A 15,444-nucleotide genomic window follows, 5' to 3' on the forward strand; every position below is an offset into this window, starting at 1 on the left:
ACTGTACTGCCACAGTTCTTGAGATAAAATCAGGCATCTAGTTAGAAATATTGCTAAAATATAGAGCAGACTGACTTTCAGAGACATGGGACAGAAAGGCAACACTCTTGTGAAGAGCCCAGAACTATATAATGAGCTATATAATGAGTTTATTTTGTTAATGATTACTGATGCTTAAACAATTCGCAAGAGCTTTGCACCTACTGTCCTTGAAATGGTCTCATCTTTTCAGGGTAACAAAACAGACTGGATTTTTCTCAGTTATATGCATATTTTATTTAGATTTTTATTTATAAATTAGTGATCCAAGCTTGTCTACTGAAATAAATGAGTATTTCTTAATGACAGTCATCTGAAGAGCATCATCCTGCAATGAGCAACCTTGTTATGGACCACATATCTGAGCAAAGAGGCATATTCATGATAGGTTATCAAATTCAACGGCTTAAAGCATCCTAATTTTCTCCTTTTTAAAATACTGAGAGGGCAAAAGTCTATATCTGTGGTAAGGTCATACATATTTTCTTTATTTATTACAGTATATAGTACAGTAAACTGTACTACAAAATCTAAAGACAACTTTGTACTGAACAGTTTTGTCTTACTTGCTGAAAAGCAATTCTGATATATACTACCAAGGATTATTCATCACAAAACAAACTTTCAAACTACACTTAGGATGAAAAGTTCCCATTTGATACTAGAAATTAGATTTTCATATACGTTTAAAAGAAAAAATAATGAAACCGTGATTTATCAATTTACTTATGTCTTCAAGAATTAAAATGATCTTCAAACTGAGGGGCATAACTACAGTCCTCACCATGAGATCAGAGTCCCCCCTTTTCAAAAATTTCAGGAACTGTGTTTCTACATCTTTTATCTAATGTTGACTCTTAGATTATAAACTTCAAGTATAAACAGATGGTGTATGTATCTTTGTGTACTCTGAAGCATCTTGTATTTTTAAACATTGTGACTTTACAGGCAGTGGGGTCAGAAGTGGAATTAACTAACCTGGGAGGTGCCACCAGGATTGGAATTCTCTCTCAAATTTGGTTGAAAGTTACCTTTCAAATTTGAAAGTTACCTTTCAAATTTAACTGAGAAAAGTTCCCTCATCTCCTTCCCTTATAATTGCTGCCAGAATAAATTGTACACACAATTAAGACGTATGTATGGTGCAGAATTGTCTATAGCTACCATATTGATTAGCATAAGTAAAGAAAGTGAAGGTTCCTATCCTGTGGATCAAGCTTGTGGATGTGTGAGCCAAATTTTGTTCATGATGGCACATACTTAAAAGCTCACAGGCCCAGGGCTTGAAATGGTCTGTGGGAAGAGAGTGCCAAGAATGTAGTACATTCAATTAACTTATGTTAGTCAGTGTTTTGAGAAAACAAAACATACATTTTAATAAATATAATACCTTTAATTATTTTATGTTCAGAAAGAAAAGTAGCTTTTCTAGCAGAGATAATATTAATGAAGTTTTATATGCAGAGTATTTAGAAAGACTGAAGATTGAGTTATAGATTCAGAGTTTAGATATAAAGAACAGACTGAGATAGGTATTTCCTGTATAAGAAGAAATGTTTGACTATCAGGCTATAGACTTCAAATTTTGAAAGGCCTAGGTAAGCAGATAAGATAGAAGTGGTCTCCACCAATGATAGGAATCACTACCCTAGTGTAAGTCTGAAACAGTAGGTGAAGTTTAGTTAATTGAATAATAGAAATCCATAGCACAAATCAATTTTATATAGGAATATTAAAACCTATCACACAAATATAATCAAACTTATGCAGATTCACATTTATTCCATATGCTTCTTTCAGCTGTAGAAGATGTTACAGAAAAGAAAGCAAAAAAATATTAAAGCCAAAACAAAACCTCCCAGGAAGACTTGGGTTTTACTTGCATCCTACTGATGCAGTACTGATTTTCTGGTGAGTACTGATTTTCTTCTTTAAATATTTTACAGGTTTTCCTAATTTTAAAAAAATCATCTTGCAGAATTGGAATTACCGCCTCCATAGTTGTGGGTTTTTATTTTTCCCGTAAAGCTCTAACAAGACAGTATTTGGGGTTTGTTAAGCAGTTGCCTGGGGAAAACTAACAGTTATGGGACATGTGAACTAGGTACCATTTCCAGGAGAGTTGACCTTCAAAAAAACTGCAATTTTTTTGAGATGCACTGTGTTACTTCTTTCCATTTCATTGGATTATACTTTAAATGCCTTACAAAGTTATCCACTAATTACATCAGTAGTTTCAGAGTTAAACATTAAAAGTCCACAGATATGCAAGTTTTCTGTATTATCAGTATGGATGAAGGTGAGTTTATCAGCTTCCAAACCTTTCATCTGTCTGCACAAGGTAAATGTTGTCAAGGGAAATAGAGAGTGATATGCCACTCATGTATTATGGAATAGCTGACAGGCACCATTTAACAACTTCCAGATGAGATCAAGCTTGCCATTTGTTATAGACAGTGGAGGTACACCAAAACACCAAGAGGCACACAGCTGATGCTATATTCTTTGATGTGGGGTGATATTTCCCAAAAGCAAAAAACAAGAGTTGTTACTGATTTTCAGAATTATTTTTTCTTACTTTAAGTTAGAAGTTCCTATCTTGTGTTCCTGTATAACATAGAAGTTCCTATCTTGTGTTCCTGTATAACATACTAAGAAGAAATGCCTATGTTCCAGTTGTGGATTTCAAAGTATTTAGTTGTAGCCAGATTCTTTTATTGGTATTTAAGAAGTTTGGAAGGGCAACCTATCCATACATCAATTTTAGTTTAGGGTATTTTAATATGCAGTGTTTGAAACAGTGCTGGTAAATATCATAATTCACTCAGAGAATCTGAGATATAATAACACTTTTCGTTGCATTTCCTCAAAGGTGCCAGTAATAAAGTGTTTTTCCTCTAGCTGGGTTCTTTAAGGTTTTCATAAGATTTGTCACACCAGATGAGGACATTTACACCTTAACTATGTAGCTTTCATTTATAATCAGTTGGCACATTTAGAGTGCAATTCAATATTAAGATATCTTAAAATATTCAAAGAAGTTTTTGGTCATTACTTTAACTGTCAATTTTGATTGAAATGGGAAAAGATGTTATACAATTATATGGCCCTGACATAAAAAGGGATATAGAAACACAGAGATGCTGCAAAGAGGACAGCAGTTTCATCTGTTCAGTAAGCAGGACTAAACAAAAAAAAAATTAAAAATCTTTCTCAGTAAATATTATTTTACAATTTTGTAAAATTCTGACAACATATTTTACATATATTCTTTAAATATATTGGAATTATTTGGCAAGGTTCAAAAATCTCTGTATTTTTTTCCCTTTGATTAATGCTATATATTATTAAATATCAAGTCAGCACACAAAACTGACAAACTATTGCTCAGAGAAGGAGATGTTATTCACTTAATTTTTCTAATATCTTCCAAGACTTTATGTTGGAGTAATTTCAATGCTGATTCCCCAATTTATTTCCATGTTATGTAAAATAGACTCTTAATGATACATTGCATTGCCATTGAATAGGAATTAACTAGGGAGAGGTAAAGTGTATACATTATTTGTGCTAATGTGTTACCTGTTAATGTGTAATGCTGTTGAGTTTTGTTTTATTGCATAAGAATAAATTTTTTAACAACTCAGAAAAATATATACATCGTATCTTCAATGCCTTGCTTAGAGCTTTCAGCATCTTAGTAGTCTCTTCTAAGAGTTTTCTTGTTCTAACTATGCATTAAAGCTTCATGCCAATTGAAGACTAAAAACCCTTTAGCTGTATAGGGGTTCTGCTACTTTTGCTGAGCATTATCCTTAGATGAGTTCCTAGAAATAAAGGATTTGTTCACAGTAATAGGGTTTATTACTGAAATTTTCAATGCAGTGTAGTTTTAGCATGAAAAAGCTAAGTCGCACCAGGGAATGATCCTGGGAAGAAAACCTGTGTCAGGTTTGTTGATAAAACCTGGAATGCTTTTCTCCAGTGCTGGCCATAAATCCACCCATTTGTGACTTTTGCTTGGTTGCTAGTATGGTACTATTTTGAAGAAGTGGTTACTATCCATCTTCTCCACTTTAAATGAGAATAGAGTTTAGTAGCATGATTTCTGCTGTGCTGGTTTTCTGCAGTGTTATTTGGCTTCAGTGCAAGGACATGATTGAGCATGTTTGATTAAGCAGCACAGACATACACTGTGCATCTCTGCAAGGAGGAAGTCAAAGCCATCTACTTTCCTTGACCTTCTCCCTTTGTCCATCCTACTCGATCATATTTTTCATCATGTATTTTAGGAAGCAGTCTGATTTCAGGCTGCTTATTAATTATGGAAAGATATGCTGTCACATCTAAGAAAGACTTTTTGGAACAAGGCACTACTCTGCTTGACAATGTGCATGCAACTTGTTTTGAATCAATACGATGTTGAAGAAAGGTAACTAATTATTTCATTTCACTTCTATGGATGGAATTCTATTGACAACTCAAATTTTACAATACCAAGATATGCATTTATATCTTTCACCCAAGAAGGGGATAAAAAATACATTGGTATGTGGGTACACTCACCATAAAATTCTTGAAGAAATAATCTTATAAAAACAAATTCAGGACCACCACACAGAAGAACTGCCTTTGGCAACCAAATAAAATAGAGTGGAATTAAATGTAGGTAGTTTTAAAATACCATCTCTCGGCAAGATCTTAATATCTAACTCTAGGTTTCTTTACTTGACTCAAATTTTGGTCCTGATCTGATAATGAGTTCTCTAGTAGCTCTTTCTTTTCAATACATAGCTGTTGAAAATGTAAGAGGGTCTTTTTTTCACCTCTCTTCATCCATCAGATCACTCACGTTCTCGATGTGGTTATTTCAATGTTTTTTTGGTTTTTTTTACATAGCACACTGTGTTTGAAGCAAGGTTTCTATCAAACCCAACTGTGTCAATATATAAGCTGTTAATATAATTTATTACTCTTACATAGAAATACAGTTATATTGAATTAGAAAGTTTGTTTGAAAGGCCATTTGTTATATTTCCTTCTGCTCTCAACTGTGCTTTCAAATTTCTACCCAAAAATTTTCTATTGAACTTTCTTATTGTACCATGTTTTCAATGCTCAAATATTACTATCCATATGCACATTTATTTTAATTGAAGTGTAGTCTCATGCAGGACAACACAAACGTTTTTCATCCCAGATAAAGCTATGAAAATAAAACATAATTAATCTCTCTTCACTTTTCATGGGAAAAAAAAGGTTTTCCTGTTAAAAAATGCTTGTTTTTGTAATATCCAAGGCTTTAATCTTCATGACAAAACTAGTACAAATTTTTAATTTTTTAGAGTGGAAGAAAAAAATGAAATCTTTAAAGGCAGCAGATTGGGGGCTTTGTTTTGTTTTTGATATACATAATATATTTTCTGAGTGTGGTTTATCTGAAGCCCTGTATAATTTATTTTTCCTTCCTTGTTGGTTCTCATCCAAGTAGATAAATATAATAACACAAATAATAATGCTTTCCCATAAAAATGAATCCATAAACAACGAGTCACACATAGAACTGAGGAAAATGAGGTGCAATATATATAATCTCCCGTGAAACAGCTTGACGTGATTAGAGAATACATGCATGAATGTTGCTACTATTGATCTATTCTTTTCAACTAGTTTGTTAATAAAATATATACCTTCCAACAGAGATCAGTTATTTTTTTATTATAGACAGAGAAGGTTAATTTACAGGCAGACTACAATAGGACAAAAAGTTTTCACGTATTTTTGGCCAGCAAAGAGTATAGCAGATAGCAGCTACTCATACATTGAAAGTGAGATAATTGGCCCTAACTGTGCTGAATTACTGTGAATAAGCGCCCGGGCAATGCTGCCAGCTGTGTAGAAAAAGCAGTCCTGTGCAAATACTTCTGTGGAACTGAAAGTTGTGTAAAGTATGGAAGGTTGTTTTTATATTTAAAGTAGATTGTTTAATAGACATCTGAGAATAAGAATAAATTCTTAGAATATATTGATTTTTAATTATACTTTTTCATGTGGTTTTGCCATGGTGAATACTATTTATGTCCGTCCAAGACAATATGGAAGAGTAGTTGTTTTGTTTTGTTTTGTTTTTTTCTGCATTGTAGAAAATTACTTTTATCTTTGTCCTCCTAACTTAAAGGACCTTGTATTTCTTCATAAATCTCTGTTACCTGAATTTTTTGCCATCTGTAGTTGAAATCCACAAGCACATTTGGGAAAAATTTAAGTACAGTTTTCCACTACTGTGGAATCTGTAGTACTGCCTAGTTCCAAAGGAAGTTTACTTGTTTTATACAGAAAAATGTTGAGAATATCAACCCATACTATAGACTACTCTAACTGAACTCATATATTGCAATTCATTAGTGTAATGTTAGTTATGTTCCAGAGAAATATCACTTAGGTTGATCTGATCTACTGACTGAGGAAAGTCAGTGACTGTCACATATATCTAAAGTATACTGCATGTCAAAAACTAATGATGTTCTGTTTTATAACAAATTTATGCAATTTGATATATATTGTATCCATTAATTTGATGCTGACTGTCATGGATTTCAGCAAGAGTAGAATCAGCAGCCAGCAGTGAAACCTAGCAGCCCATCTAGTCAGAGGCCTGTCACTGCTGATATACCCTAAGGTTCAATACTGTGCCCAGTATTGTTTAAGTTATTCATCAGTGACTTGGATAAAGAGACAGATGCCTCCTCAGCAGGTTTGCTGAAGACACAGAGCTGGGAGGAGTGGCTGATACTCCAGAGGGCTGTGCAGCCCTTCAGAAGGACCAGGACAGGCTGGAGAGATGGGCAGACAACAGTCTGAAACAGAGGAAAGTGCAGGGTCCTGCACCTGGGGAGGAATAACCCCAGGCAGCCATGTCCTTGATGGTATCCTGGGGTGCATTAGGAAGAGCATGATCAGCAGGGTGAGGGAGGAGATCTTGCCCCTCCATTCAGCCCTGGTGTAGCCACATCTGGAGTGCTGTGTACAGTTCTGGGCTCCTCACTACAAGACAGATATGGAGATCCTGGAGCAGGTCTAGTGGAGGGCCACAGAGATGATTAAGGGATTGGAGCATCTAGTTTAGAAAGAAAAACTAAAAGGAGCAAGGTCTGTTCAGCCTTGAGAGATTGTTGAGACAGGGCCTCATCAACATCTATAAGCATCTGAAGGGAGGATGTCAAGAGAACAGATAAAAGTTCTTCTTGGTCGTGCCAATCAATAAATTGTAGGAAGGCTGTTGGCAGAAGCACTGCAGACTGTCACCTGCTGCCACCCTCTGTCCCCTCCCGTTTCTGTGAGATGCAGCTACAGGACATGCTGAAGAAAAGTGGTGAAACATGGTATCATCATGGTGCTGAAGGACAGGGCCTGTGGGGGAGGCTGTTGCAGGCAATGGACCTGAGGCAGGGAGCCTTAATCCGGCTGAGCCAAAAGGAGTGCAGTGAAGAGGTAGCAAAATGACAGCACCTTGTAGGACTGACCCCCAGCACTCTGGAGCAGTCCAAAGTGTTGCTGGAAGCATCAGCACAGAACTGAGCAGAGCAGCGTAATAGTGTGTCTCAGATGATCTTGCTTTTGGGAATGCGTAGTTTTTCTCTGCTTCAGGGACAGGAAATACTGGCCACAGGAGTCCCCCCTCCCAACATCTTGTCTTTGTGCTTGCAGACAGGCAGAACTAAGTCAAAGTGTTGAATACCTTTTTGTGTGTAAAGCACCTTCTCTTTTTCTATACTTTTGTTGATAATATTTTTGTTGTTACTGTGCATATCTCATTCCACTGCTGTTTGCTTTCAATAAATTGTTATCTTAACCCATAATCTCTGCATTTGTCCCTCTCCTACCAGAAGAGGTGGGAGAAGGAAAATGGCTTTTTTTGGAGTATAATTTCCATCTGGTGTTAAACCACCATGCTATGACCTGTACATGTCTTGCTCTGTCCACAAACAGGTTAAGTTGGAAACAGGAAAGTTAGTGTGAAGGTAACTGGTGCCGTTTTAAACAAGTGTTTTAAATTCTCTTCCCTTATGCAGATTTAAGAAGAGCTGGGTGGGGATGTCAAACAGAGATTTCAGATCTAGTGGCCTGACTAATAATTGAGAAAAAAAAAAAAAAAGGAACCCTGTTGTCAAAGCTGGTGTTCCACATGTTTCCATGGCAACTAGAGCATTCACTGACATCAAGGTTTCTATTTTGTTATCTTTTAAAATTCATTTTTATTGTTAGCATATTTCCCATGTTTTGACTAGAAGTGATAAGTTGTAGCATTTACTAAATTATATGTTGGGTGTCTCAAGGGACCAGCTGGTAAGGAACAGTTATTTAATTTCCCAGGAGTAGTTTAGTCATGTAATAAAGAGCAGGGGAAAAAAAAGGTATGATTTCTTAAAAAAACCACAACCATGGAATAATTACAATATAGTTTGACCACTCATACTGGGTTTCCTCTGTTTGCAGTGTCTCAGGGTTGAAGCATTTGATCAAAAGGCCAAACACATTATGATGCTATTACTGGTAACTGGGTCATGGGAAAAAATAAAGCTCCCAATCTTCATATGTGCAAAGAATCTGCAATTGTTACCTTCTGTTGTTAGTACAAACACAGAACTGTCACTGACTATGAACAGTACATTTTTAAAATCTATTTCTTAGTGTGTTTTAGGACGTCTAATATTTAACCTTGAAAGCTTCAGTTACCGGATAAGTGCCTTTTTTATCCTCTTTTTTACCAATTGCTGGAATTTGAGAATAATGCTGATGAACTTTTATTTAATATTCCTGATTTTTAGAAGATACATTCACATTGATCACATAAGGGAATTGTGTGACAGAAGGCTGATATGACTTTTAGGACTAATTCAGAGATGATCGCAGTAAATCTCCATAGAGACAGTGGCTTCTTTTGTTCCAAAATTACTTCACCAGTTCCTATAAAGCATAACTCCCATCTTTGATATTTCCTGGTCTTCCTTTGTCTATACAATACCTTTTAGGAGTGCTCTACTCAGCAGTGTTCCTTCTCGTTCAAGGATGCAAAATGTTAATAGGTGTTCTGATATCCTATGACATTGGGCATTACTGTTAGATATTGCAATGCTGAATTTTAATTAATTTCTGAATCTAGATTGGAGTTTTTTTATATGATCTCTACTGGCTTATTCATTGATAAAAAAAGATTCAGAAACATGCAGAAAATATTTACTAGAAAAATGAAAATTCCCTTGATAAATGGTAGATTCAGTGATAACCAAGCTTTCATTGTATATTTTTTTTTAGTATTAGGTTTCTCCTATGCCACTTAAAAAACACTTTATTTCCCTTCCACTATGACCTCAAATATAAATGTTTTCCAAAGAGGCCAGATATGGGTGTTTTTTGTGTGAGCTGTGCAGCCAATCAAGTCAATCATCTTCTTCTTCTACACAGAATGTGTTACGACAGCTGCTGTTCTTATTTACATCTAATGAACTGTTCATCTGTTTTCACTCATGATTTCTTCTTGAGAAACAGTATTTTTAAAATGGCTATGCCAGTGTTTACACCAAAAAGCCTGAAACCTGAATATACATGAACTCACAATGACCATGTCAGGGTAGAAACCACTATTGTTATCATCATCATTACCATTATTATTACTACTACTATTGCTGTTATTTTTCTGTTCAGGCCAAATATTGCTATCAGATCATGTATTGTGATTTCTGAGGATTCCTTCAAATTAGAAACATTACTTGAAAGTTGGGTTGACAGTTTTTTGTATTTGTCTTATAGGATTCTACTTCAGGAAACTCACTACAGTCACGGAATGCTCTCTCTCTCTGTCTCTCTCTTTTTACATGTACATATGTATTCAAGGATGTATATAAGAACATATGTATGGATATATTTATGTGGTAGCTATAAGCCTCTTTCCTCTTGAATATATGAAACCAATCTTCTTTCTGTAGTTGAGACATGACACCCATCTAACAGTTAATGACAAAGGCAAATTATTAAAAATATTGGTTAAGAATGAGGAAACGTAAAATTTCTACAAATATGATATTGTGTAGAAACAGGGACTTTACAATTGTACATGAGCTTATTTTCCAATTTCTTTGTCCAAACTGTTTTGGAGAATTTGTCATTTACATAATAGAAAGTGAGAGAGATTGCCATCTTTTTCTTTATCAGTTGCTGGCTTCTTTTAGAACTGATCATTCGTTTAACTTGTATCAGGCTGCACAATATTTCATAGTTTTAAAGTCTTATGGGTTTTATGAATTTTAAGCAGCACATGACTTCAAAGTTTTCCTTTGAGGGAAATTGATAATAATATAATTGACTTTCTTGATGCAGTTTAATCATGCATTATCTGTTAGCTTCTTAAGTTTAAATGAATCAGTCACATTTAAGCTTTTTAGTGGCTTTATTCCTTTAAAATTAGGTGCTTCTAAAATATAGTCTCTTATTTTGCTATTGGAGACATTTAAAACCTGTTTTTAAGTTTTATAATTAACTGCAGAGTGAGGAAGGAGCATTGCTAATATTCTGATAGCAATATAAGAGAAGGGAGCACTTTTTGATACATAATTATCACCTCTTAAATATACTGCTTAAATTAGAAAAACATATAACTGCAAAGAATGAAGAGAAAGAGTGGAAGAAGGGGAAATATAGGAGGTGAATAGCATAATGACATGGTAAATGAAGAAAAGAGAAAGGGACAGTAAAACTAAACACATGAATTAATATTCAGGTGTTTGTTCTGTATTAACCAAATAAGAGTAATAAATGAAACAAATTAGACAATATCACTAGGTCCTTAATTCAAAAAGAAAAAAACTCTGATAGAAGGCCAAAGTGACTTCAATTAGAAAAGATGTAAAGATAGTTTTACTTATTGTTGCAGAAAATGCTATTCTCCACTGTGAAGCAGTGGGTCAGCTAACAAGAGAATGGCTAAGATATACTGCATGTAGTCTGCTTTTGTGACTTCATTCCAAGAGATCATACATAATCGAGTAGGTTTTTGTAGGAATTTTTTGTCAACTGGGCACAGTTATTGTTCAGCAAAGGTGGGGCAGAAGTAAAAATTCAGTTGCTTTTATAGTCTGTTGAGGAAGATTCCCTTCATTTAATGTTTTCTCTGGACTTCCTATTCAAGTCTGAAATAAAGTGAGCTCAGAAACTTTTCATGTAGAGAAGTTATTATTCAGTATGCCTTTTCAAAGCATTAGTGAACTCATTCTTTTCTTTCTTTTCTGTTTCTTACTTTCATTCTTTTTCCTTCTTTCTTTGAGAATTTTTATTACTCTCCACTTTTTAATTCCTGTTTCCTGTCAGAAATCTGTGGTAGGTAATACCTAAGTGTTGCACATTCAAAATGCTCTAAATTTGTCTTTGTTTTAATTAGATAGTGCTTTAAAAAAAAAAAAAAAGGCAAAAAAACTTTGAGGTTTTTTCATTACTTTTCTTCCTTTTCTTAAATTTCAGGAATACAAAACTTTGCATCAGTAAGTCTGCCAACACATTGTTTAAGAAGTCCTTTGATTGTTTATCATGTGCAGTGTTGTGCACATGTTGACATCAGTCGACATCTCTAATGAGTTATGATTTTTGCTGACCTATGTTTTGTCACAAAGGTGAAATGAACTGTATTCCATTGTGCACATACAATTACAACTTTCATAACTGACTCCATCTTTCTATCTATGTTTGACTGCAGGTAGACAGAAATTAAATTCAATAAGTTTATTTTCATCTCCCTCCAGTAAGACTATCTTAACACATAATATGTGTCTGTGTCTGTTCTTTCCTAATTAACATATAACTTCAGCACAAAATATTTTGGATTTATGTAAATACGTACATTCACATATAATTATTATGTAAAATAATGCCGCATATAATATGTTTATTTGATCTGGTCAAAATAATCTCTAGTGTTAATAGTTTTCAGTTGATTATATCTTCATCTGTTTTGGAACTATCAAATTTCTTCTTGATGTCAAAACTACTCAGATTTATCATTTACTAATTATTACATGATCCTAAAGAAAAATCAAGGGTAGAGGTCCTTGTTTGCTTTTAAGATAAGGATGCGCTTTTGGCTCATATGGACATGTTTTGTTTGGAAATGAATGAATTCTAGTCTGTGTAGCAATAATGTGGTAACTGCACAGCTGAGAGCAAAACAGATTGCTCTATCTCTGACCTATTTGAATATGCAACATTCAAATCATTGTTGTCAAATCCCATTGAAGTCAATGATGCAAGTCCCTATTTCAAGTCAAGGGAATTTTGCATCATTTAAATAATAGACAATAGAACAACTGCCCAAGCTGCTCCCTGAGCAACAGACTGATCCTGCAATGAACAAGAGTAAAAATTGTCTTATTTTTGCTCAGCAAGTACTATACCTAATCACACAATTTAACATTATGCAGAAATTTTCATTACAGGAATATTATCAGAATATTGCTAAACTTGCTCACTGGCCCTCTTTTTGAAAGATGTTTGAGAATAGTTGATCTGAGATGGATATCAAATGAAAAAATTTTGATAATTCTGAATCATTAACATATGGAAAATAAATACAGAACTGAAATGAGTTTTATCTTGGAAAATATCAAGTAAGCTTTTTAACAGAAAAACCTGTTGCCCTAAGACTTTGATGGATGCAACTGATCTTGCCACAAAGAGCACAGTTATCTGAATAATTGATATTTATCCTTTACTTTCCCAGTTTAGTACATTTCTATTTATAGTTGTCTTCAGTGATTTTATTTTTATCTTAAAAGCATTAGCTCTCTTCTTTCATTTGGTCTATCCAGGCTACCAACTGTGTAGAGCATATTGTTCATGCCACCTGCAAACTATATCAGTAAAACCCACGGCATCATAATTTGATTTTATATCCCTTCACTGAAGTTTAATTGCTTTATTTGACTACATAAAGCCTTAGCTGAAATTCAAAGTATCAAGAGTCTTGCATTTTTTCCAAGAATGCTTATTTCCTAGGTATCAGTTACGATACATTACAATGTTTTACCATCAGAGAGATGAATCAAACTGCCTGAATCACACAAATTGCATAATCAAAGCAGGTATATTTGGATCCATAGCACATTTCTTATGGCAATTAGTGAATAAAATAATCCACAGTGGATAAGTGAATAAAAAAATCCACCTGTGGTGTCTGGATACCAACCAGAAAAAAAAAATCTTTAGAAAAAAATATCAATATTACAACAAACTAATCTGTTATCTCTTTTTTTCATGACATTTTTGTAAATCACTGGGTATATGGTTTTTAGTGATTGACTTTGAGGGAGAAAGGGGAACTTAGAGAAGGTGTCTCTTTGTTCAGTTTCTGTATTTTTGTGAATTAGACTTACCTAACTAGTGAGATAATGTACAAAATCTTTGTGTTCGCATTAATAATATAATCATTTAATTCAAACCTTCAAATTTTAATGTGATGATATGTGAGTAGCTGTGCCCTTCATAACGATTTTGAATCCACAAATATTTATAGTCTCTGTTTCCTGTTTCTTCTTTAACTTCTTGGTATTATTCAGACACATTTAAGAAAGGATAGCAATTCCCCTTTCCTACCATCCCTGTTTTTTCCTTCTCAGGAAAAGTGGCAAAAGCCTTGCATTACCTTGATTTTTTTTTTTTTAACCTATTCCCTATGCTAACTTGTACTTCTGTATTAAATTGGACCTGCTGAAATGCTCACTTGAAGAAATTACTTTGCTTCTGTGCTCTGCAGCATGGGAAATGACTGGTCCCTCCAATCTCTCAAAATTGTTACTGAGTCTGTGGGCATGTTGCCAAAGAAACTCCACTTTCCACTTTGCTGAGCTTTACCTTTGAAGCTGGTAAAGTCATGATTTCTTGGTAACCTGGACAATGTGACAAGTTTCCACTCTGCTGAAGCTAGAACAGGCAGCAGGGTCATGCAAGGCAGGTCCATAAAGGCACAGAAAATTAACGTTAGTCTTGTCCTTGTTTCAACATAATGAATAAATGTCAGTTTTCTGCAACAACAAAAAAAAAAATCCTTACAGATTTCTAGCACATTGAATGAAATAACTGGAAGTTGATGTCACATACATATTAGATTTGTCCTTCTTTGCAATCTCCTACCTGTTAGATGTGGAAGCATTTGGACAGAAGTTGTGAGCTGGAGATGACTCATATTCCTTGGTTTAGCTAACATCTCTTAATGGTAACAGCAAAACCAGCAATTTTGTTTAAAAAAATGTTTCTTTTATTTAGGAGGACATATTAACAGTCTAATTTCAAGCAAAATCAAGGCAGAAACAATCTCCCCTCTACTTCCTTTCCAAAAGAAATTTCAGGCTATGACACAGCCTCCTAAGAGTGTTAAAAACAGGTAATTCTTGTTTTACGTTATCTATTCTGTGCTAAGTTGACAGTTTCAATAAAATATTAGAGCTCCTGAGAGACCAAGTGTTCAATCTTGAGGTAATTTCACAAAATTACGTTTTAAAATACATATTGTTACGTTGGAACAACAAGAAAAACATTAAATGCATTTGAGGATCTGTTTTGTAAGAATATCCATTTTCAGGCTGGAAAGATTGCCTTTTAAATTCAATTTCTTTTGGTCTGTTGCCTTTGGATTCTTGTTTTGTACTCTCTTGAGAAATACTGGGGTATTGACAGTTTTCCTAAGAAATCATCCTGTTTACAATTCTTGTTGAAACTGTTACGTCTGTAAAATATATCAGTTTCAATAAAATTTCAATTTCCATCCCATCCTAAGTAGCTTAACAGCTTTAGTGACTATGTGGCAGCAGAAAAACCTGTTTCTTCAAAACTCCTTTTCTTGCATCAAAAAACCGTTGTGCTACAATTTAATATAAGAAAATGCAACAGCAAAAAAAGAGCCTTGCCAAGGTTTCATATAAAACATTTTAGGCTATAAAATTTTTAGAGGAAGAGAAATTTTGGAACAGCTGAAGTTTCATTTGTTTATTTATTTGTTTGTTTTTTCTCATGGCGTTACAGAACACCTCCAAGTCAGAAGCAACCTGAAAAGATGATCTGGTTCAACTTTCTGTGGGAACAGGAGCCTAGATGAGATTATCTAGTACCATGTCCATTTACCTCTTGAAAAGCTGCATTGATGGGTTCAACACTACATCCTCAGAAAAGCTGTTCCAGTGAGTGGCTGTTCCCAGTGTAAAACAAGTTATGTTTTATGTAGACATGAAAGCTTTCCCAGTGCAACTTTTACCCATTACCCTTGTCTTCCCCATGTGGATCATTATAGCATCCCATAACCTCTCTCCCCTTATAGCATCCCATGACCCTCTCTTCCCAAGCCCACTGCCCTGGAAAACCTACCAC

At 34.5% G+C, this 15,444-nt stretch overlaps 1 long non-coding RNA gene across 1 annotated transcript; it reads left to right on the forward strand.

Moving 5' to 3' along the window:
- Positions 1-1,837: 1,837 nt before the first annotated feature.
- LOC135297977 (uncharacterized) lies at positions 1,838-15,216 on the forward strand. Its single transcript, XR_010359926.1, has 3 exons — positions 1,838-1,950; positions 14,347-14,464; positions 15,103-15,216. It is a non-coding gene; the product is annotated as an uncharacterized LOC135297977 (long non-coding RNA).
- The last annotated feature ends 228 nt before the right edge of the window (positions 15,217-15,444 follow it).

The sequence above is a fragment of the Passer domesticus genome, chromosome 3, assembly GCF_036417665.1.
Source record: "Passer domesticus isolate bPasDom1 chromosome 3, bPasDom1.hap1, whole genome shotgun sequence".
Lineage (NCBI taxonomy): Eukaryota > Metazoa > Chordata > Aves > Passeriformes > Passeridae > Passer > Passer domesticus.